This window comes from Vulpes vulpes, chromosome 7 (genome assembly GCF_048418805.1).
Source record: "Vulpes vulpes isolate BD-2025 chromosome 7, VulVul3, whole genome shotgun sequence".
NCBI lineage: Eukaryota > Metazoa > Chordata > Mammalia > Carnivora > Canidae > Vulpes > Vulpes vulpes.
This window is the reverse complement of record NC_132786.1, coordinates 16,792,965-16,815,549: the sequence shown is the minus strand read 5'-3', so window position 1 is coordinate 16,815,549 and position 22,585 is coordinate 16,792,965. Positions and strand designations below refer to the sequence as shown.

The 22,585-nt window shown below is 56.8% G+C and overlaps 2 protein-coding genes and 1 long non-coding RNA gene across 4 annotated transcripts in view; 1 reads left to right on the top strand and 2 right to left on the bottom strand.

The window, feature by feature from the left end:
- The window catches only part of LOC140599791 (adenylate cyclase type 1-like), a 220,285-nt gene that overhangs the window by 6,841 nt on the left and 190,859 nt on the right, over positions 1-22,585 (bottom strand). For both annotated transcript variants that reach the window (XM_072764995.1, XM_072764997.1), the window contains one exon: positions 2,106-5,707. The gene's annotated coding sequence lies outside the window, so the exon portion shown is untranslated. The remainder of the gene's footprint in view (positions 1-2,105; positions 5,708-22,585) is intronic.
- Positions 1-22,585, bottom strand: part of LOC140599794 (adenylate cyclase type 1-like) — a 240,582-nt gene that overhangs the window by 195,962 nt on the left and 22,035 nt on the right. The window lies entirely within an intron of this gene.
- On the top strand, positions 17,962-18,296 carry LOC140599637 (uncharacterized). Its single transcript, XR_012002501.1, has 2 exons — positions 17,962-18,055; positions 18,177-18,296. It is a non-coding gene; the product is annotated as an uncharacterized lncRNA (long non-coding RNA).

The window sequence follows — 22,585 nt, the reverse complement described above, 5'->3', positions numbered from 1 at the left end:
GCAAGTCCATGTCGGCCCCCAAGCTGGCTCTCCTGCCCGGACAGCCCCGTTCCCCCCATGTCCCTGCAAGGCCTGGTGGCAAGCAGAGCAGGTCCGGGTCACCTCTCCTGCCCGGGGTCAGCCGGCCCAGCCCGGCCTCCCGACTTCCCGCAAGGGCCTCTTGCTCCCGGCGGCTCTGCCTCACCTGGGTCTCTGCGTGGATTCCGATGCTTCCTGCTGGCAGCACGCCGTGCCCCCCATCGTTGTGGGTCGCAGCCCGGGAAGCTGGAGCAGAGAGGTCAGGGGCGCCCTCGGGGCTGCACAGCTGGCCCGCACCCAGGGCTCTGCACCCAGGCCTCGAGCCTGCCCTCCGGCAGGTCAAGAAACAGGCCCAGGCGGCCAGAGTCTGCACCAAAACGGGCACGTTTCCTTGTGACCTTGGCTCTGACTTGTTTTCCGAGGAAACATGATTGTTGTGGAAAGTGCAGGGAAGAACGACAAAGAGGGAAAGCGAGGCCTCGCCACGGGGCACGGGAGCTGGGGGGGCGCAGTGGAGGTCCTGCCCTCGAAGGAGCCGGGCCGGGAGGAGCACGGTCGCGCTCGCTGCTGGTCGCGTGGGAGCAACCTGCCCAGCAGGGGTCGTGGGTGACGGCTCTGTCCCAACCCGTTCCACTTTCTCGCCGCGTTACGGAGGGGGGCAGTGATGCACCACCCTGGCCGCACGCACGTCCGTGGTGGCACCACGCAGTGTGCACACTGGGGCCCCTGGGGGGCTCCCCGAGGTCGCAGCTCCCCAGGACGTATGCACCTGAGCTAGTGACGGGCACCGCTGGGTGGTGCGTGTGGCTGTGCCCCGGGTCATCCTGGAGGCCACACTTGGGGACCGGAACGTTCCCTCACACCACAATCCCCCTTCTGCTGTGCCACACTGCCCGCTCCCACCCCCCGGTCCCCCCACGGACGGCTCTCCTTGCTGACCTAGCACTGAGGACATCCTGGACTCGTGACCCTGGCTCCTCCTCCCTCGGGACGGAGCCCCGGGTCCCCCGTCCCCCGTGGCCGGCTGGCATTCCGCGGGGCGGGCGGGCCACCGTTTGCGGGACCCTTGAAGGACGTTTAGCTTGTTCCCGACCGTGACTGTTAAAAATAAAACCGCAACATTCGCTCGCGTTCTCTTTCGTGGGGACGTAAATGCTTATTATCTGGGACAGACGCCCAGCTGTGCCGCGGATGGGACTTGTTTTTGGTTTTTGGGTTTTTTTAAGAAACCGCCAAACTGTTTCCGGAAAGACCGTCCCATACCACGTTCCCGGCAGCCACGTGTGCGAGACGCAGCTTCTCTGCATCCAGCCAGCTTTGTGTGGTCTCTTTTTAGAAAAATTTGGCTGTTCCAACACATGTTTAGTGACTTGCGTTTATTGGCATCTCCCAGGTGGCTCGTCATGCCAGCCACCTGTTCAAGTCCTTGTTTCTGTCCATATATTTTCTCTTCTTTGTTGGCAAAATGTCTGTCTGCTTTGTAATTGCAGTGGTTTTGTTTTTCTTGGGTACTGTTGACTTTTCGGAACTCTCGATGAATCCGGGATCTGATCCTACTGTCATACGTGTGGCTTGTCTTTTCGTCCCGTTCACAGTGTCTTTCCCAGGACAGAGGTTTCAAATTTCAAAGATGTCCGATTTACTGATATTTTTTCCTTTCTGGACTGTGTTTCTGATGCTCTAAGAATTTTCGATGTAGCCGAAACCATAAAGATGATCATGTTTCTTCTAAACGTTTATACTTATATGTTTTCTGGTTAAACTTATGGTGCATTTTGAGTTAATCTTTTATAGATACATATATTTTATCACAATTTTAAATTTAAGTTAGATTTGCCAACATACAGCATAACACCCAGTGCTCATCCCGGCAAGTGCCCCCCTCCGTGCCCGTCACCCAGTCACCCCCACCCCGCACCCACCTCCCTTTCTTCCACCCCTTGTTCGTTTCCCAGAGTTAGGGGTCGCTTGTGGTTTGTCTCCCTCTCTGATTTTTCCCACACATTTTCTCTCCTTTCCCCTTCATTCCCTTTCACTATTTCTTATATTCCCCATATAAGTGAAACCATATTTCTCCGATTACTCACTTCACTCAGCATAATACCCTCCGGTTCCATCGGAGCATCGAAGCAAATGGTGGGTATTTGTCGTTTCTAATGGCTGTGGAATATTCCATTGTATACAGAGACCACATCTTCTTTATCCATCATCTTTCGGTGGACACCGAGGCTCCTTCCACAATTTGGCTCTTGTGGACATTGCTGCTAGAAACCTCGGGGAGCAGGTGTCCTGGCGTTTCCCTGCATCTGTATCTTTGGGGTAAATCCCCAGCAGGGCAATTGCTGGGTCGCCGGGCAGATCTATTTTTAACTCTTTGAGGAACCTCCACACAGTTTTCCAGAGTGGCTGCACCAGTTCACTTTCCCACCAAGAGTGCGGGAGGGTCCCCCTTTCTCCACATCCTCTCCAACATTTGTGGTTTCCTGTCTGGCCAGTGTTCTCCATTCTCACTGGTGTGAGGTGGGATCTCGTGGTTTTGATCTGTATGCGGAGCATTGTCTCATGTGCTTGTCGGCCACGTCTATGTCTTCCTCTGTGAAATTTCTGTTCATGTCTTTTGCCCATTTCAGGATTGGATTGTTTGTTTCTTGGGTGTTGAGTTTGATAAGTTCTTTTTATAACATGTGAGGTTTAGGTCGAGATTTCCTTTTTTGCACAAGGACGACCAGTTGGTCCAGCACCCTTTGTTGACAAGACTATCCTCTTCCATTGAATTACTTTTGCATTTAGTCAAAAATCATTGACCATACTGGTGTGAGGCTGTTTCTGGACTCTCTATTCTGTAGTTCTCTGTGTCTCCCCTGTCACCAGCGGTGTACTGCTCCCACCAGGGTAGGTACCTACACAATCAGTCTTAACCTTGGGTTGAGTGATTTTGAGAAAAATGAGTTATTCTCATCCCCTTCCCTTTCCATTTATATTTAAGATAAGCCTGTCTATCTATGAAAAAATTCCTGTTAGGATTTTGATAAGAATTACATTAAACCCATGCACCACGGGGCACCTGGGTGGCTCATTGGTTGAGCATCTGTCTTCGGCTTAGGCCCTGACCCGGGGTTCTGGGATGGAGTCCCACACTGGGCTCCCTGCATGGAGCCTGCTTGTCCCTCTGCCTGGGTCTCTGCCTCTTTCTCTGTCTCTCATGAATAAGCAAATAAAATCTTTTTTTTTAAGGACCTGTGCACATCAATATGAGGAGAATCGACAGCTTTACTGTGTCCTGTCTTCTTATCAATGAGCACGTGTGTCCCTCTGTTCATTGAAATCTTTGATTTCTTTCATCAGTATCATCTAGTCTTCAGCATACAAGTTGTGTATGTGTTAGATTTGTAGCTAGTACTTGGTTTTTCTCCATGAGTACATATGGCACTGAATTTTAACTTTGGTCTTCACATGTTGATTATTTGTTTAAGAAATACACTTATTTTTAGAGAGAGAGAATGAGAGTGCACAAGCAGGGGGAGGAGCAGAGGGAGAAGGAGAAGCTCAAGCAGATTACCTGCTGAGCAGGGGGCCCAATGTGAGGCTTCATCCCAGGACCCCGAGATCATGCCCAGAGCTGAAACCAAGACTCAGACGCCCAACTGACTGAGCCACCCAGGTGCCCCAAGAAATACCTTTTTTATGTTCATCTTGTATCCAGTGACCTTATGGAATTCATTTGTTCTAGAGTTGTTTCCTCCCCTACATAGAATTTTCTACATACACCATTGTGGCATCTGCAAAGGGCCAGTTTTCTGATGTTCTTTTTTTTCTTTTTCTTGCCCTATTGCAATGGCTGGGGTTGCTGAAAGCACTCCATCTTTCACCAGCAAGTACGATAGTAGCTGTCAGTATTCTGTAGATCTTCATCAAGTTGGAGAACTTCCCCTCCCTCCCTAGTTTTCTGATCTTGTTTATCAAGAATGAGTGTTGAATTTTGTCAGATTCAACTGTCAAATTTTTCTGTGTCAATTGACACAACTATGGGATTTTTTTCTGTGGTGTATTGCATCGATGTGCAGATGTGTAAAAGGATCTGCATCTCTATTCATGGTCATGGTGCGTGCTTCTGTTCTTAGGCTGCCGAATTCTATTTGCTGTTTTGTTAAGGATTGTAGCATCGGTATTGAAAGAGATGGCCTGTCGTGTTCCTTTTTTTGTCTTGTCTCGGTCTGACTTTGGTATCAGGATGATTCCGAGTTTATAAAGTGAGTTGGAAGGTGTTACCTTTTCTGTTTTCTGGAAGAGTTGATGCAGAATTGGTGTTAATTCTTATTTAAATGTTGAGTAAAATTCTCCAGTGAAGCCACCTGGAGCTGGAGATTCATTTTTCGGGAACTTTACATTTATGAGTTGAATTTCTTTAGTAAATTACAGGGCTAATCTCATAATCTTTCATGTTAGGTGAGTTGTGGTAGCGTGTGTGTTCCGAGTCGTTCATTGGTCTGAGTCGTCAAATTAAGGTGTGTAATTGTTCACAGTATTTCCTTATTGCCTTTTTGACGTCAGCAGAGTCAATAGTAGAATTGTTTCATCCCCAGGTTTGTTAGTCTCTCTTTCTTTTTTTTGTTGTCATGCCTGCTGGAGATCTGTCAATTTTATTGATATTTTTTAAGAACCAACTCCTGTTTTCTTGCTCTGTGCTTGGTTCCGCCCACATCCACACGGAGTGCCACATGAACGTCGTGTGCCTTTATTTGCAGACGCAGGCGTCTCAGGGCCAATGATGCACTAAGTCACCTGGGACCTCAGGTGGTGGAGGCACGACCGCATCCCGGCCCCGCACCTGCCCTGCCAGACAGCAGGCTGAGGGAGTGGAAGAGCTTTTTCTTAAATGAGTGGAGGATTTGACATTTGTTTTTTTCCCTCCATGGTGGCAGCGGAGGGCATTGGGAACCGCATCGGAGAAACTCAGAAACCGCTCATCGTTCTCTGCGAACGTCGTCTACACCACACCGGGCACGCGCGTCAACAGGTACATCGGCCGCCTCCTAGAAGCACGCCAGATGGAGCTGGAGATGGCAGACCTGGACTTCTTCACCCTGAAGTACAAGCAGGCTGAGCGCGAGTGCAAGGTAGGTGGCAGGGGCCCCGGGAGCCGCCCGCGACCCGTCTCCAGGCGGCATGGTCCTCGGGTCTCGGGTGTCCCTGCGGGGACCCTGCATATGTCCTGGCAGCTGCAGCCACTGATGGGTGGTCTCCGTGTCTCCCAGTACCACCAGCTCCAGGACGAGTATTTCACCAGTGCCGTTGTGCTGGCGCTCACCCTCACCGCCCTGTTCGGCCTCGTCTACCTTCCCATCATCCCGCAGTAAGTGTGACGGGCCTGGCCGTCGGGGCAGGAGGGCGCCGGAGGTCCTTCCTCGTCTGCTCGTTGCCCCCGTGGTCCCTGGCACCGGGACCGCACGAGCCACAGCCCGTTGTCCCCTGGTTGCAGTCACCCATCAGGCAGGCCCTCTCTGGCACACATGTGGGACGCTCACGCTCAGGTTCTCGTGTGTCGTTTACACAGTTCTAAGACACAAGATATTTTCAGCGCCTTTCCATCCGCGCAACGTGTACCCTTGACTTCAGGACAGATTTCGAGGGACGTTGATTTCTAGGTGCACGTCTTCTTCAGATATGTTAAAGTGAGAAATAGTGGCCTCTGGAAAGGAAGAGAAACGTAGTAATTTAGTAATAATCAGTTACCCAAAGTCAAGGAGAGTTTGGCAGTGTTTGTTTTCAGGAGGAACGTCCACTTTCCTTCCAGAGAGGTCAGTTTCTTAGACCCCCTGGTGGAGTGGCTCTCCTTTGGTTTCCAGAGTTTCCAGAAAGCACAGGAAGCTGCTCCGTCCCCAGATGCTGTAAACACGGCTACCACCTGATGGCCCCGTGTGGGGATCAAGCTTTTCCTAGAAAATCTGCTCCCAGATGACTTGACCCAGGAGGGCAGTGCCCAGCGCTAGGTCCTCCATGAGGGAGGACCTCTCCATGGGCCCCACTGATTAGGAGTTGGGGGGAAGACAGAAAGGGACTTGGTGGAGAGGTTGGGGGTTGGAATCGCGGGCATTTGTCAGTCACACCGGGGTTGGCCCCAGCCCGCAGTTTTAGGGGCTTTTCAGGAAGAAGCCAGATTCTGCTGGCTGGCACTCCCAGGGGTTTATGGCCTCTAAGGGTTTTTGTGGATTTGGCCGTGAGGTCACATTTGTGACGATTTTGCTGGGATGTGAATTCCATCAACACTGACTCCCCACACCCCCCCAAACTCGGGACGTCACGTGTGTGGCCGGTGGGTTTGGACATCCCAGGCGGGCAGGCATGTGCACGAGTGTTCCTGCGAGCGGGTCCCGTCGGTGCAAAGCCAGGTCTGAGAGCGTGGTCCTCACCGCCCCCCCACGGGGGGCAGGGTCTCCCCATGTCGGTGCTTACTGGTGGGGTTGTGGGGGGAAGCTTCCTGCCCATCTCGCTCAGTCCCTGCGTGGCTGCAGTTAGGATGACGGGCTCCACGAGCTCCCTGGGTGCATCTGCCACCGGCCCAGCCTGGGTTCCCACGTCCAGAGGGCCCCTGGCGACTTCCCTTTCTTACCACGTTCTTGTGCATCTGTTAGTGTGCCTGCGTGAGTGTCCATGCGTGTGCATGGCCGTGTGTGCATGAGAACGCATGACTGTGCACTTGCGCGCCGGCCCTTCCCTCCCTCCCTGTCGTCTGATGTCGCTGCTGGATTCCTGTCCCTCCTGGAGCACAGGGCCGCGTCCCTGAATCCTGGCCCAGCCCCTTACCCCTGAACCTCTGCATGCGGGATGCCTCCCAGGTGGGGCCGTGCGCACCTGCCGATTCTGTTCCTTTGTCTGTTTGCCGGGGACAGCGGGTCCTGGCCTCCCACCTTGGGGGTCGCCCCCGGGGTGGAGACGGGGCAGTGACAAGGCCGAAGGTTCTGAAGGGCAGGGGACAGGCACCGAGGCCGGGCCAGCATGCCAGCTGGGCAGCTGGGGAGGTGGCTGTCAGGTGACCCTGCCAGGCAGGCCCTTCTGCCAGGGGTCCGCGACCCTGAGCAGGGCCGGCGAGGAGGATGACAGCGCCCCGTGGTTCCTATGGGCCCGCGTCCTAGCCCTGGCGTGTTTTCTGTACCCGGCGAGTCGGTGTGTCCGGCCTTGTGCACTCCGCTGTGCTCAGTGGCCCCGAGGCCTGGGTCCCAAGACACCGGATCCCTGTATGTCACCGTGTGCTGTGGACTGAGGGCGGGGGAGCTTGTGCCCGGGCAGCAGAGGGAGTGGAACCGGGCTGCCCGCAGTGTGGACGGTGTGACAGGCGCTCATTGGGCGCCCCGGGTCGGAGGTGACCGAGGCCAACCCCCGGCGGCTCGCTGGCCCTCTCGTTTCCGCGGAGCGTCGTGTGGCGCTGGCACGTGGGCGGTGGGATCAGAGCTGTCCTGCGTGAGTGCATCCAGGACTCATAAGTCCCTGCCCGGCCGTAGGACATCTGGGAGCGGCTAGCGCCCGCCGCATATGCCCTTCAGTGAGTAGAGCGCGGAGGGAGGGCCAGACTGGAGGAGCCACAGGGGCAGATTGTGTCCCCCGTTCAGCATCGTCGTTGGAACCCGCCACCGCTTGGCCGGTTGGCTGCCAAATGGGAACGGCGCATCCACCCCCCAGGCCGCCCCCGCCTCTGAGCTCCACCTGCACACTCCAGGCCACCTCCTGCTTCAGCCTCCCTGCACTCCGGGCACAGCTTGCTGAGCGTCGGCCTGTGACCCTCCAGTCACCAGAGGCCACCAGAGGCCAGGCCTGGGCAGTGCCCCCAGGGGTTCCTGATGTCCACAGCAGGAGGAACCCCTTTCCCCCCGTGTTTCCTGAGCGAATGGGTGAGCTGCGTGTGCCTTGTCGGCCGGGCGAGAGTCCGCAGGCACATCTCAGTTCCGGCCGGGAGTGGACACGAGATTGGACAGGGAGGGAGGTGGCCAGCGCCAGGGGTGAGCAGTCGGGGCTGGCGCCACTAGAGGGGGCTCCTCTCCCCGAGATCTGGGGGCCCAGTGTGTCTGCATGGCGCGGGAGCATCAGGCTCAGTTATCCCGAACGGAATCTGGAAACGAGGCTGTGCCATGGGAGCCCCATAGGACGCGGAAGGCCAGCTGGTGGGGACAGGAGGGTCGGGACTTCCCCAGAGGGCCGGCCCTGGCTGGCTGCGGGTCTCGTCAGCGTCTTGTGCCGGGTCCCTGCGGTCTTTTTTTTAGTTTTTGTTTCGAATTTCACGAGCGTGAATCTAAAAAGAACTTTGTGCTTTTATCCACGAAGGTACGTGTTGACTATTGCAAAATGTATTTAAGCCGCCTTCTTTCTTTTAAAAAGATTTTATTTATTTGAGAGAGAGCAAGAAAGCACAATATTGGGGACGGGCAGAGGGAGAGGGAAAAGCAGACCTGGGAGCATCCCCTCCTTCCCACAGGAAGCTGTAGCAGCAGGTGGGCGGGGCAGGTGGGGCTGAGGGCAGCTGGTCCTGAGCCCCCATCTCCCTGCCACCCCTGCTGCTGTCTCAACACCCCTGCCCCTCCACCCCTGCTCTTCTGCCCATGACCCCTCTGCCCCTGCCCCCTCCACTCCTGCCCCTGCTGCCTCCACTCCCCACCATCCCCTCCACCCCTGCCTCTTCTTGACCCTGTGTTCCCTCTGCCCCTGCCTCCTCCACCCCTGCCTCTTCCACCCCCAACGCCCCATCAGCCCCTGCTCCTTCTGCTCCTCTGCCCCCTCCAACCCCGCCTCCTCTGCACCCAGCGCCCCCTCTTCCTATCTGTTCCTCCACCCCTGTCTCCTCCACCGCTGCCTCCTCTGCCCCTTCCCCCCTGCCCCTCCTCCCCTGCCCCCTCTGCCCCTGCCTCCTCTGGCCCTGCTTTCTCTGCTCTTCCTCCCCCTTCACCCCCGCCCCCTCCGCCCCTTCCCCTCTGCCCCTGTCCCCTCCACTCGTCAGCCCCCTCCAGGTGGACTGTCTGCCCTGGGCCTGGAGCTCCAGCCCCAACAGGACCCTGGTGGTCCTGACACCCGGCGGCAAGAGCACACTGCTGTCCACTGCGCCCTGCGAGTCTGTGCCCCGCGCCCTGCTCTGCGGCCTGTGGGCACGCTGCCACTGGCCATCTTCCTGCGAGTGTCCTCCCTGCCCAAAATGATCCTGCTCCTCATGCTCACCGCGTCCTACATCCTGGTCCTGGAGCTCAGCGGCTACACCCGGGCCTCGGGGTAGGTGCACTGCTGCGGGGCCCCCCGGACACACACATCAGGCGCTGTCTGTTTCCGCGGCTTCTCCGTGTGTCCATTTGGGCCCAGGGCCAGTGAGGCCTCGGTTCGGGCGGGAGGTGCTGCAGCCGGGCCGGTGGCAGGTGTTGCCGACTGGCCTGACCTGGGGCACGTGGATGGGTCTTGGGCCCTCCGTACTGAAGAGGTTTCCCCCCTCACCCCCCCCCCCACCTACCCCAGGTGCAACGCGGTGTCCGGGCTCAGCTTCGAGCCCATCATGGTTATCCTGCTGTTCTCGTGCACGCTGGCCCTGCACGCCCGGCAGGTGGACGTCCTGCGGCTGGACTAGCTCTGGATGGCACAGGCAAGAGGTGCTCTGTATGCTCCACGGAGGGTGGGGTGCGGCAAAAGAGCCCCTGGGGAGGGGCCATGCGGGTGTAGGGGCTAGTGCTGGGGCAGGACGGGGACCAGGGGGAGCTGAGCACAACCGCATGACCCCACCTGACAGGCAGAGGAGTTTGGTGGCATCCTGAGCAGTGAGCTCCCCATCCCCAGAGGCGTCCGGCAGTAGGGCTGCCACGCAGAGTGGCTCAGCCTTTGCTGCGCTGCACGGGTCAGCGTGTCTCCCCAGGGTCATGGGAGTGTGCAGAAAACGCTACTCTTGCACCGCCCACCCAAGTTAGTAGGTGTGCGGGTGCAGGTATGAGAGCTGTCGGCCCCGAGCCTGGGGAGGGAGGGGATGACTACCGGAGGCGTGGGCTGTGCACCTGCCAGGTGACCAGCACACCGGTGCTCGTCTGGGCCAGCCGGGCATGCGCGAGGGGCCCCCCTCGTCCCCTGCTGTGTCCCTCGGCTCTGGATGGGGAGGCCTTCCGGCCTGCTGGACAAGTCCACCTGTGCCACTTGCAGACGTCTGGACCCTGGGTGGAGAGCCTCCCTTGGCTTCCCCGGCTAGAAGTGGGCAGGGGGCGCGCCCTAGAACAGAGTCGGTGGATGCGAGCTCTCGGGAGCTTTCTACTCCTGATGTATTACGAAGCTGCTCTCTAGCATCCGAGGCATTTAATTGTGTCTGGTCTTCATGGCAGCCCTGCCCAGGGCATGAGCCTGCAGGTGGGGAGCAGGGCAGCGATGTGAGGTGCTCGGGCCCGGGCGACTGGTACATGGCCCAGCGGGGAGGAGCTGGGGTCTGAGTGGTGTCCGGAGCAGGGGGGCAGTCGCCTCATCCTGGGAGCCCCGTGTCCAGCCTGGGGCCCCCCTGGGGGCCAGGATGCAGGGAGAGCCAGTGTTCGATGCCAGACAGGTGGAGCCCAGAGGATTGGGGGGTGAGGTTGCCCTCCCCGAAGAAGACCATGGGCTGCAGAGACCAGCACGGACACCTGGAAGTGATGTTTGGTGGCCGTGTGGGCGTCCTGTGGCCTGGTCCGGGTGACACATAAAACCTCCAGCCTGGGTGAGGATACAGTGACTAGTTCCCCACCAGGACGGGCTTGGCGGCGGGCCTGGCGCGCAGTAAGCCCTCGGTGCGGCTGGGCGGCCTCCGGACGCCGCCTTGTTCATCTCTTGGGACGCTCCACCCGCAGGAGGCCAGTCTGATACTTGTTCTCTGGTTTTGTTAACCGGGGAAAGACAGGTCCCGGCTAAGGATGTCCGGGCAGGACGCGTGTTCGGGACCATGAAGGGTGATCCCGTTCCTCCGGGTAGATAGAGGAGGGAAGACCCGTGTGCGTGCGCGTGTGCGTACCCCAGTACATAGGGGGTCTGCACACACGTCCGTATGCCGGGGAACAACATAGCCTAATTATTCTTTTCTGCGTAACCGCACTGAGGTTAAAACCGCTCTCTTCACGCTTCATTCCCAAAAAGTATGCGGCTTGTTCACCAGGCACCTGCCGTGCGGCCAGCGCCACAGACAGAGGCTGCGGTGCCCCGTCTGGGTTGGCAGGCGCTCTTCTCGGTGCCCCTTTAGATGTTGTAAGCCCAGTGTTTGGGCCTGCCCTGGGGTTCCCCACTGACAACACCCCGGGCCCCCGCCTCTCGGTGAGTTTTCTGGGGAGCTCAGTGGCAGGGAGACCCTCCACATGTCACTGGGAAGGGGTCCTACATGCGACGCACTGACATATTTTCCCAAGGACGTGTACCGGGAAAGGCCACCTCACCTTCCTGTAAACCCAGCAAAACAAGGACATTTCTCGACTTTGCCCGCTTGCCCTGTGGGTCCCTAAGCCTGTCACGCAGACATCACGGTGTCTCACGCCGTTGTGGAACGGTCAGGCCAGGCCTGGGGGCTAATTATTTACGGACCCCGGGTGGTCACAGGAGCCTGCATGCTTGAGCTTCCTCCTGTCTGTGGCCACCGCAATGCCTGTGTGCCAGAGCCGTGTTTCCTTTGGATTCCGCAGACCATCGGGACGCCGACCTCAGTTTGGATGATAGTAGGGCAACTTGTTCCTGCACAGGGAATGCCTGTCTCGGGAGGGTGATTCCCATCGGTGGTGGCGCCGTAGTGGCGGGACTCGGAGGGAAGGTGGCCCGGCGTGGGCCTGCCTGTCATGCGGGAACAGTTCTGTGCATTGTTGGATTCGTTTTGCCAAAACGTGGTAAGGGGATCTGCGTCGGCGCTCATGAATAATGTAGTTCTCTCATTGTCTTTCATTCATTCATTCATTCATTCACTCATTTATTTCTGTAAATTTATTTTTTATTGGTGTTCAGTTTGCCAACATATAGGTTGTTCTCTCATTTTCTAGGCCAGACAAGGCTTTGAGGTCAGAGCGAAGCAGGCCTCACCAGTGGGGACCTGTTCCTTCCTTTGCGGGTTTCTGGAAGAGTTCGTAGAATTGGTACCATTTCTTCCTCAGACGTTTTGGGAAGTGAAGCCCTTCGGCTTGGATTTGTATGTCTGTCTTTAGAGTAGGAAGGTTTTAACTAAAATGAGCTTCTCTAAAGATAAAGGGCCATAAGGCTTTCCTTCTTTTTTTTCTTTTTTGAGGTAGCTTTGGGAATTTATGTCATTGCCTGAACGTTGTTCATTCGATTATCACAAACTTGTTTTTACTATTCCCTTCTTACCCACTTTACCATTTGTAGGATTTGTGGTGACATCCCCTCTCTCCTGATGTAGGATTGTGTAGACTCTTTTTTTTTTTTTTTGATCAATGTGACTAGAAGTTGATACATTTTATTGATCTCAAGAAATAGCTTTTGGTCTTATTGGTCTTTCTCTGTTATTTTGAGTTTCCAATTTCATTGAATTCTACTCTGATCTTTATTTTCTTCTGATAACTTTGGGGTTAATTTACTCATGTTCTCTAGTTTCTCAGGATGATTTGTACTTTCTCTAACTCAGGGGTTTTAGGGTACATTTTCCTCCAAGTCCTGCTTAATTTACAAATTTTGACATTAAATGTCATTTCATTTTCCTTTGGCTCAAAGATCTTTGTCGCTGTTGTTGTTGTTGTTGTTGTTCTTGTTCTTCTTCTTTCTTCTTTCTTCTTTCTTCTTCCCAAGAGTTATGAACACATACATTCTTTTTAAGCGTGTGGGCCAGCAGCAGCCCCTCCCACCCCAGCTTGGCCCTCAGTTACAAAACCTGACAGGCCCTCAGTTACAAAACTTCATGAGTCACCAGCCTGCTACTGTTTTAGGGAAGATTGGGGAAATCTGCTCCAAGGGGCACCACAGCCCCGTGATGATTCAGCAGCAGCAAATATTGATGCCAAGCGCTCCGGGGGAAGGGGGACCATGTTGCCAGGTGCTACAGGCCTGGCTCCTGGGCCAAGGGCACCCCGACCACAGCCCTTGCTCTGATGGTCACCAGCTCTGGGGACGGGGACCCGGATACCCTGTTTCCCTTACATCACCCCTTTGGGGACTCTTTCCAGATACCTGCAGGCAGGTAGAAGGCACATATGGCACACTAAATCCCAGGAGGCACCTACACAGGCGTGGAGGGCTGGATCGTGTCTCCTCTCTACCTCCCAGGACCTCAGAATGGGTCTGTATGTGGAGAGGGGTCTTTAAGGAGGTGATGAGGTAAACGAGGTCACTAGGGTGGGCCCTGCTCCAGTGTGACCACGTCCTCATCAGAAGAGGACGTCAGGATGCAGACCTGCACTGAGGGACGACCCTGGGAGGACCTGGGGAGGACATGACCATCCGCTTACCCAGGGGAGGCCTCGGGAGGGACCCCCCCCACCTGGATCTCGGATGTCCAGCACCAGGGGACGACGGATGCTGTTCCAGCTGCTGGCCCCCAGTGCCCGGTGAAGGGGCCCGAGCTGCCAGATGCCGGGGCCGCCTCGTTGGATCCGCCTGGTAACTGGGAGGGAGGTGGTGCAAACCCACTTGACACACAGGATGACAACGCTCGCAGGTGGGCTCTAAGGGCAGAAAGCTGACCATCGTGCTGTGGTGACATCGGGAGTACTTTAGGCTGGTGGGCTTTCTGGGCATAGTTCTGTTTGCTTGTAGAGAACAACTGAAGGAGTCGGAGCCGCTTTCAAAGCTCCGCTGGGCAGACACGTAGCTGGTTCATGTAGGCGGCCCACATGCAGTCACATGGAAGGCCGTCAAGTGGCTTTCCCGAGAAGCAGGTTGGCTCCACCTGATTCTTACAGATACAAAAACATCAAGTTTCAAGTCACGGTAATTCCAGGGAGCACAGGCCATTGTCCCCTGGGCATCTGGATGCCCCCAGGGCCGACCTGGCTTCTGTCCTACTCTGCAGAGGTGGGAGGAGGCCAGGTGGGGCTCCCAAAATGGTTTGCAGGAGACGTTCAGGTTAAGTTCAAGGGGATCCGTGAACGGCTTTGGGGTCCTGGCTGAGGCACAAATAAGGCAGGGACTGGTCAGGACGCAGTTGTCACCACGGGTTTTCTCTCCTTCATATTCCTAAGTCACACCGTGAACAGCATTGGCGGCAAATAAGGGGAGAGGGGTGAACGGCTTTCTACATGTAAAGAGCTCATACGAGTCAAGAAAATGATGAAGCCAGGGTGCAAAGTGTCCTATCCCAAGGGGATACAGGTGACCGGCACAGATGGGAAGCAAAGTGAGCCGAGACATGTAAACTGGAGCCCCGAGGAGATGCTGTTTTGTCATCTGTACTCAAGGCAGCAAAGGCCGACATGCCTACGCCTTCATTCCTCTGGGGACGGTGCCACCTCGCCCCCTGGATGCACAGCAAAGAGAACACACCCAGCAAAGAGGGAAGGAAAGGTGTGCCCAGGCGAGTGGGTGGCCTGAGGCAAGCTGACGGGTGCGTGTCGCAGGGACAGAGCAAGGTGAGTCACAGCAGGAGAAGCTGGAGGCCTGCCCGGGCCACGGAGGTCAAGGTGGGCACGCGGAGGTCAAGGTGGGCACACAGAGGTCAAGGTCAGTGCAAATACTGAAGCCAGGCATGGGGTGGCACAAACACCCAGCAGCGGCACCAGGAACCATGCCTTCAGGCCCCTCAGTGTCTCCCCATGCTGTCACCCTGTCACCCTGGTGCCCTGACAGGTTGGGCCTACCTGACCCCCTCACCAAAAGGCAGAACCAGAAGCCCCCCCTGCCAAAGAATGGAGCTTGTGGGGAACTCCAGGGCTTCTGGAAGCTGGGCCTGTGCTCTCATGGCCCGAAAGAGGCCATTCATGGCTCGGGAGGGACCCGGGGGAGAGCCCACAGCAGAGGGTGAGGCCAGGAGGGACCCCCCTCCACTGCTCGGCGACAGAAGAGCTCTTCCCAAAGTATCTTGAGTTTGTGCTTTCAGAGCTATTTGGGAAGAGGAACAGACATAAAAACTAGATACCACACAAAGGGACACTCGGAGAATGAGAGCGACCTTTTGGAAAAGAAACCAAGTGTTCGGGTAAAAACGGGTCTGAGAGCTGGCCGAGAAAGTACGAGAGGGGAGGCTAAAACCAGACAGAACGTCGGGGCAGGACGGCCTCAGCTGGTCAGGGGGGTTCTGGTCAGTCCCTGGGGTAACACGGAGAAGCTGAAGTCCCGGAGGCCACCTGGAGGTGACGGCACTGATGGGAACAGACCCACAGAGTCCACCTCTTGTGTAACTGCCTGGGAGATGCCAAGGATAAAGGCAGGATTCTAGGAGCTTCCACGAAAACACGCAGGTCGCTGGCAGAGGGCCTAGACCTGAGCAGACAGTCGAAGGGTCCCTGGAAATTCTAGACTCCTAGGGAGGCCCAGGCGGAGCTCTGCACCCCGGCAGGAGCCACACTGAGGGCCTGCCGTGGGACCACCAGACGCACAGAAGCTTCCAGAAGCATCTGGGTTTGCACCTTTCTTGGAAGTTACTTGAAAATGTGCCACAGCAACAGAAGAAAAAGCCAAAGAGAGAAAGCAAGAACCCGAGGCCCTCGGCTGCCCTTGGCTGGGTCCCCAGGTGTCCCGCTGGCTCCAGCCGGTCTCTCGGGCCTCTCATGGGCCCGTGTCTTCCCTGTGTCCCCACGTGGCTGTCCTCTCTGCTGGTCTGTGTCCTGATGTCCCCTTCCCACGAGGACGCCAGTCCTATGGGATTAGAGCCCACCCCAGTGGCCTCATTGTACCTCCATCACTGACCCCATCTGCAAACCATCATACCTGAGGTCCGGGGGTTCGGGCTTCCCCAGGGGGGTCCTGGGGGACACGGTTCAGCCCCTCTCATGTACTACCATGTTACCCCTGGAAAGAACAGAATGCACAACGCAAATTGCAACACGCTCGATTTTGCACACCCGATGGAGTGTGAGGAAAGAGCCCATCTGGCCGCGCACCCCCCAGGCCTGTGATTTACAGCACCTGCTGCCGCATTTGTGAGGGTTGGTCCCTTCACACGGCCCGGAGCTTGGGTTTTCGGGCACAGCTGGTGAGGGCGGGTATTTTTCTCTCTCTCCTCCTGTGATCACGTGCCCTCAGCCACCTCCGCCAGCCCACGAGGGGATCTCGGGATTCTGGCCGTCAGCCGGTCCCCTCGGCCCAGGCAACCTGGTGACGACGTGGCTCCCCCGTGGGCCGGCGGTGCTGAGCCCCACCCCCAGGCCCCGGGAGCGCGGTGCAGCCCCTCTTGCCCGGAGCACGAGCAGGGGGAGGCTGAGGCCCAGCCCGCACGGGCTGCCCCCACTGGGGCCCAGCGACCCCTGGGCCCAGCAGTCACTAGAAATGCCCCCCAGCGGGCTCTCTTCTTGTCCACAGAGACACACGCCTGTCGTGTGGAGGCTTGTTCCGTCTTGCTCTCCCTCTTACACGTCCTAGTTCTTCTGTTGCGAGAACAGAGGATTTTAAAGCACAAATTTGCTTTGCCATGTTGACCTACAGGTACTCGCTTACTGGTTTTTAACTGTCATGAGCTATTAGAAAGAAGGCAGCCTGCAACTCAGTTACAGAAACGACTGTGACGTGACCGACCAAGACCCTGTACAGGTGACGCCAGAGCGGCATTAAGTCCAGAGACGCAGGGGGAGGCAGGCACAGGAGGCACCGGGCAGGTTAGCAGCCAGGATCGGATCTGCAGTGTTCTCCCGAACCTCAGGAGCAGCCAGGGTGTAGGGTGCGCGAGGAGAGTGACCCAAGCCCCAGTACGTCAGCGTCACTGGAGTCATGTCACTGTCTACACGTGATGACCTCGCGGACAGAGGGGAGGTGGATTTTGGCATTGGGAAAGGACCACAGAACAGCTCAGTCCCCCGCGGTCTCTGCAGAGCGGGGTCATGTGCATCCTGTTCTGCGATTCCTTTTGGCTCACTCATACACTCCTGCACGCACTCGCATGCACATGCTCACATGCACCCACTCACCACTCATGCATATGCTCACGTGCGTGCACATAACTGTGCATACACACAATGCTCTCACACATGTGTACACACTCACGTGCTTCCACGTGCACATGCTTGCATGCACTCACATGCTTGCACACACATGCTTACCTGCATGCGCTCACATGCATATGCTCACACACCCAAATGCACACATGTGCATGCAGACTCGTACACATGCTCATATGTATGCACTTGTGCACATGTTCACACATGCACACACAGATGCACACATGCGCAAGCTCTCACACGTGCATGTGCACACACATTCATGAACACAAACTCGCACTCAGGAGCTCACACTCACACACACATGCTTTCACACACACGCAGGTGCCGATGATCAACGCTGGTGATTCAAACCAGAAGAGACCTCCACGCCTGTTTGGAGGAGACACCTGGTATTTCCTACATGGGAAGCAAGCGCCAAATGGAAAAGAGTTTTGCCCTCAGCTTTGACAGGTAATCCCACTTCTGGGAGTTTATTCGAGGAGAAAGTGAAAGTGAGAGGAAATGTTTCTGTAGGAGGAAGTTCTCACAAGTGTGAATTGTTGGAATAGTATTCAATGATGTAAATGCCCATCAACAGATGGGTGTGCAAAGGCACTGTGGCACAGTGGCCACGCATGCTGTGCAGTCAGTGACGTTATCCTTTAGAGCAGGCTTTAATATGTGAAAATTCTACATGCTACATAAAATTTTTGAAAAGCAGGAAAAAGACAAAACTGGTAACTATGGTTATCTCTGGGTGGAAGTATTATTGGCAAGTTAAACGTTCCTTAGATTTTTTTTTGCTTTATTTTCTATTCTTATAATCAGAAGGATAGGTGCATTTTCCAGACGTGCATCCTGCCCCGTGGCTCGTCCAGCCCCAGCCCCAAGACATTCTGGGAGCCTCGAGAACTGCATGGGGCCCGTTGGTGCAGAAACAGCACGCCTCATCTCCCCACGCCGTCCCTCCTGCATGTGGACAGGCTCCTGTCACCCTGGTCCAGGTACCACCTGTCGCCGTTGCCCTGGGCATAGGACTGACGCTCACTAGTCACGGAGTAACAAGCTGGCAGTGTGGCTGCTGCTCCCCTGAGACCAGTAACCACATCTCATTTATCTTCGCAGTTCCCATCAGGCCTGGCAAGTCACCTGGATGCTAATGAAGTTCCACACACATTCACAGTTTGATTTGATTTAAATTAGTTCAGTATTTATCATCCACCAAGAAAAAGCTGATCAAACTGAGCTCTGCAGGCGTGAGTCTGAGCTGTGTCTCACTTGCCGGTAGAGGCCCGGCCGCAGAAAGCAAATAACTCAGCGTGTCTTGCTGGGCGGCCACCGTCGACCACACACCCTGGGGTCTGCCCAGGTGTCCACTGGCACATCGAGGACCCGGATGGAGCTGGGAGCCTAGGCAGGGCCTGCCTGGGTGGGGGTGGGGGGTGCTTGGCGGTTGGCTGTGCTTGGCCTGGTTCATCACACTGGGATTTGACGGGGAAGGACGTGGGCAGGGAGCAAAGACATGGGCCAGCATGGGGGACGGGGGAGGGCCGTGGAGTGACGGGCCACGGGACACCCTCAGGGACCCTGCAAGGAGACCCAAACTGTGTCCCTGGTGTGGAGGGTGACGCTGGAGCCCCGCTGTAGCTGGGTGGGCAGGCGAGGGATTTAATGAGCACCAGCGTAGGTCCTCGGTGCCTCGAGAAGCCAGGTTTTCCTGCCACAGTGTGGAGGAAGATTCTAGAACACAAACGCTATGAGGGCAGAGATGTTTGTGTGCTTCACCAATCTGTGCCCCTAGGGTGGGCAATGGGAGGCACCCAATAAAGGTCTGTTCAATGTGTAACAGAGCAAGCACTGGAATGAGACGGCTGGTGGCCCCTTCTCGTGCCGGGGACAGGGGACAGGGGTCATCTGCTCCCGAGGCCCAGTCACTGGCTGCCGCAGCTGTGAGCATCACTACGGGAGGAGGGGCCCTGCCTGCCACCCAGGGGCCTGGGGTCTCCTGGGGAGCATGCCCAGAAGCACCCGATGGGACAGGGGTGCTGCCCCGAGGACCCTACCAGCTGGCTGGGGAGCGTCGCCCTTCTGTCCTGCGTCACAGCTTTCGAAGATCCTGATGAGAACGTAGAAGCCTGTGTCATCGAAGACTGCTGGCTGGGGGGATAGCCAGGCCTCTGAAGAGAGGTTAGGATCTGGGTCACACCAAGCCCCGCAGGAGACAAGGTGGCCCCAGTGTCACTGAGCCCCCCAGATCCCCTGCTTTGCTCCGCAGGTTGCACAGCTACGGCAGACGCAGCCCAGTGGGGTGTGAGCAGGCTCCTGGGGATGGGGCTGGGCCCCCCTCTGACCTCCCACGAGGTGGGCAGGGGCGGGGGTCATCACAGGACAGGCTCAGCTGAGCTCACCACCACCTTGCCACGCAGCCCGGGGATGAAGAGTGTCTCTACGGCTTTAGAAGGTTGAAGAAAATCCACAGAGAAGACTGCTTCCTGGAGCGTGAGCACCGCATGGGATGCGGATCCCGTGAACCTGAACCAAGTTTTATTGGCGCAGAGACATGGGGCCTTGGTGCTCACTGCTGACTTCCGGCTGTGGCGCAGTGGGAAGTGGTGACAGGAGCCTGTGGCTCTCGGAGCAGGAGCCACTCGCCCCCAGCCCTTCAGGGTCTGCAGGCGCTGCCCGCAGGTGGGAGCGAGGGCTGCACACCAGCACCCCCACTCAGGGCCGAGGCTGGCTGTCTACGCGCTGGGGACGTCCTCTGACGCCCCAGAGGTCCTGTCGCGGTGGGAGAGCAGCAGGTCGCGGGCCACACGCTCATTAGCCCCGTTGCCCAGGGAGCCTCATGCCCCCGGGCCCCCCGCACCGGCACCCCGCACGCAGTAAACGCACGTGTTCCTGGACAAGTGGACGGTCCCCGCAGGCCCCGTGCTGGGGGTCAGAGGGAGCCAAGCCGGGGTGACCGGAGCGGGGGAGCAGGCTGTGGAAGCCAGAAGGAGCTCCCCGAGGTGCCCCAGGGCCCAGGACGGGGTGGGGGCGGGCAGGCTGGCGGGTGGCCCTGGGCAGGTGGGGACAGGGACAGCTCTGAGCTGGGAAGGAACTAGCACATCTGGTCTGGGTTGGCTGCGTGGGGGCAAGTGGCACGGCCCGGCGTCCACGGGCCAGCAATGGACCGGAGGCCAAGTAGGCAGCATCTCCCAGTGGCCAGGTGGGAGGAAGCAAGTCCAAGCTGGGGCCTGGATGGTGGCAGGGAGCCCGCAGGGAATCTTGAGTCCGAAGCAGAGCTTGGGGGGCAGCCCCAGCCTGGGGCCCGAGGCCCTGGAGAGATGAGGAGGGGCTGCTGGGCCCTGCAGCCACCGCCACCCCCCCCCCCCGCCACCCCCGCCTGCCTCCGGTTGCACGTCTGCCCCGGGAAGTGCCTGAGGTCAGGGTGAGCTCCTGCCCCACCGCCCACGCAGTCCTGGAGCCTCTGGTGTCCCCGAGACACGAGAACCTGGCCCGTGAGCCCTCCGTCTGCAAGGGGGCTCCAGCCGCCCCACCTTCACCCCCATGAGTCACTCGGGTCGCGTCCGACTTTGGGGAACCCCAGGTCCCACCTGCCAGGCCTGTGGCCAGTCCGTGGGCGGATCTCGGGGAGGGGCGTGAAAGCCAGGTGTCTGGAGCCCTGAGGATGTGATCTCTGCAGCCCTGGGTCCCCACCCCAGCCGCTCTTGTGGCAGTGGAGATGGATCTAATGAGCCTGAGGGGTCACCACCCGATCTTCATATTAGCACCCATCTTTCCTGCGTCTTCAAGGACTCGGGACAGAACGTTTATCCAGGGCCGTATTATAGTAAAACCCCAGCCACGTCGATTCTGCTGTTTATCGTGATGCTTATCATCACTTGTATTTTATCGGCCAGACGTCTGGGGCAATTTTCTTTTCATTCCCATGAGACTCTATTATTCCGAATCACAGCACAGAAAGGGGGATGTTTATTTGAATGAGATGCAGTTTCTCTTTACAGAATTTAGGTAGAATGTCTCCTAATGCATTTTTAAGTGAAATCCGAGAAGCAGTTTTCATGCCAGCTACTATCCTGCAGAGACACCAGAACTTGGCGATTGGCACAAAAAGAAAAACCACATGTAACTTTATCAGTTAGGGAAAAAAAAAATTTGAATGATAAAATTGTCCTTCTTTTCCAGAAAGCAGCACATGTAAATTTTTTTAAATAAAATTTTTAAAAAGTAAAAAGTCTGACTTAGGTGGTGAATCCTGAAATACATGGGAAAGAGAAAGGAAGGCAAGTCACCTGGACCCGACCAGCTGGAGAGAAGTGGTCCTGACAGTGCAAAATTGCTCCCCGGCTTTATTCTGTGCAGCAAACACACTTATTAGCTGGGCAACGTCGCTCTCATGGCTTCCCCCGCAGGGGGACCAACCAAGGAGATATATGAACAATAATTTCCCTTTTGTCATTGACCCAGGGGCCATGATTTAATTTATTTATTCCTGAGAGACACGGAGAGAGGCAGAGGGAGAAGCAGGCTCCATGCAGGGAGCCCGACGAGGGACTCAATCCCGGGACCCCAGAGTCCCGCCGTGGGCTGCAGGCGGGTGCTTAACCACGGAGCCACCCAGGGGTCCCCTGTACGTTTAGTTTAGAAGAAGCCACCAGACTGGTCTCCCAGCGCCTGTGCCATCTAACCACGGCCAGCCGTGGAGGAGAGATCTAGGTTCCCCCGACGTTTGGTGGCTGCAGGAGGAGCTCAGAGAGGGGTGACGGCCGCTGGACCCACGAGGCCATCAGCTGGCAGGAGTTGTCCATCCCCTCCCGCCCTCGGGTTGCAGCTCTGCCCGTTGCTCCCATGGGGTGCAGCTGCCAGACTGTACATGCAGCTGGGCCACCTGGATGGCGCATGTGACAAGACTCGTCAGGCTCGCTCCTTAACTCGCAAGATTCCAGCGGGCAATGACGGAGACGCACTGGTCACGCAGCCACCCACGACCAGCCTGGCAAGTATGTTCCTTTGCCTATTCAACTTGCCACCCACCAGCCAGGAGGGGCCTCCTGTGTCTTGGATCTCACCTGCCCTCCACGAGTGCAGGGGCCCATGTCCAGCCAACAGAGAGGTCACTTGTTACCATTCTGAGAGGTGTGCAGTGATGTCCCACTGTGGTTTCCATAACCCATCCCTGACGGCTGTGTTGCTGGGCATCACCTCCTGTGCCTCGCTGCCATCCCTACCTCCTTGTCAAGAGACTGACTGCCGTCTCTGCCCATTTTGTGATTGGATCGCCCATTACTGTTAACTTGTAAGGTTTTATCTATTCTAGATACTAGTTCTCTTTGGAACATATGGTTTGCAATTTTTTTTCTCCCACCCTGTAATCTTTTCATCCTGGTCACGTGGTCCTGCACAGAGCACGAGTTTGAGTTTTTGATTCCACTGAGGTCCAATTTATCCATCTTCCTTTAATGGATCGTGCTTTTGGTGTCAAGTCTAAGAACTCTGACCCTGAAGAGCTTCCCTTTTCCCCCAAAAGTTGT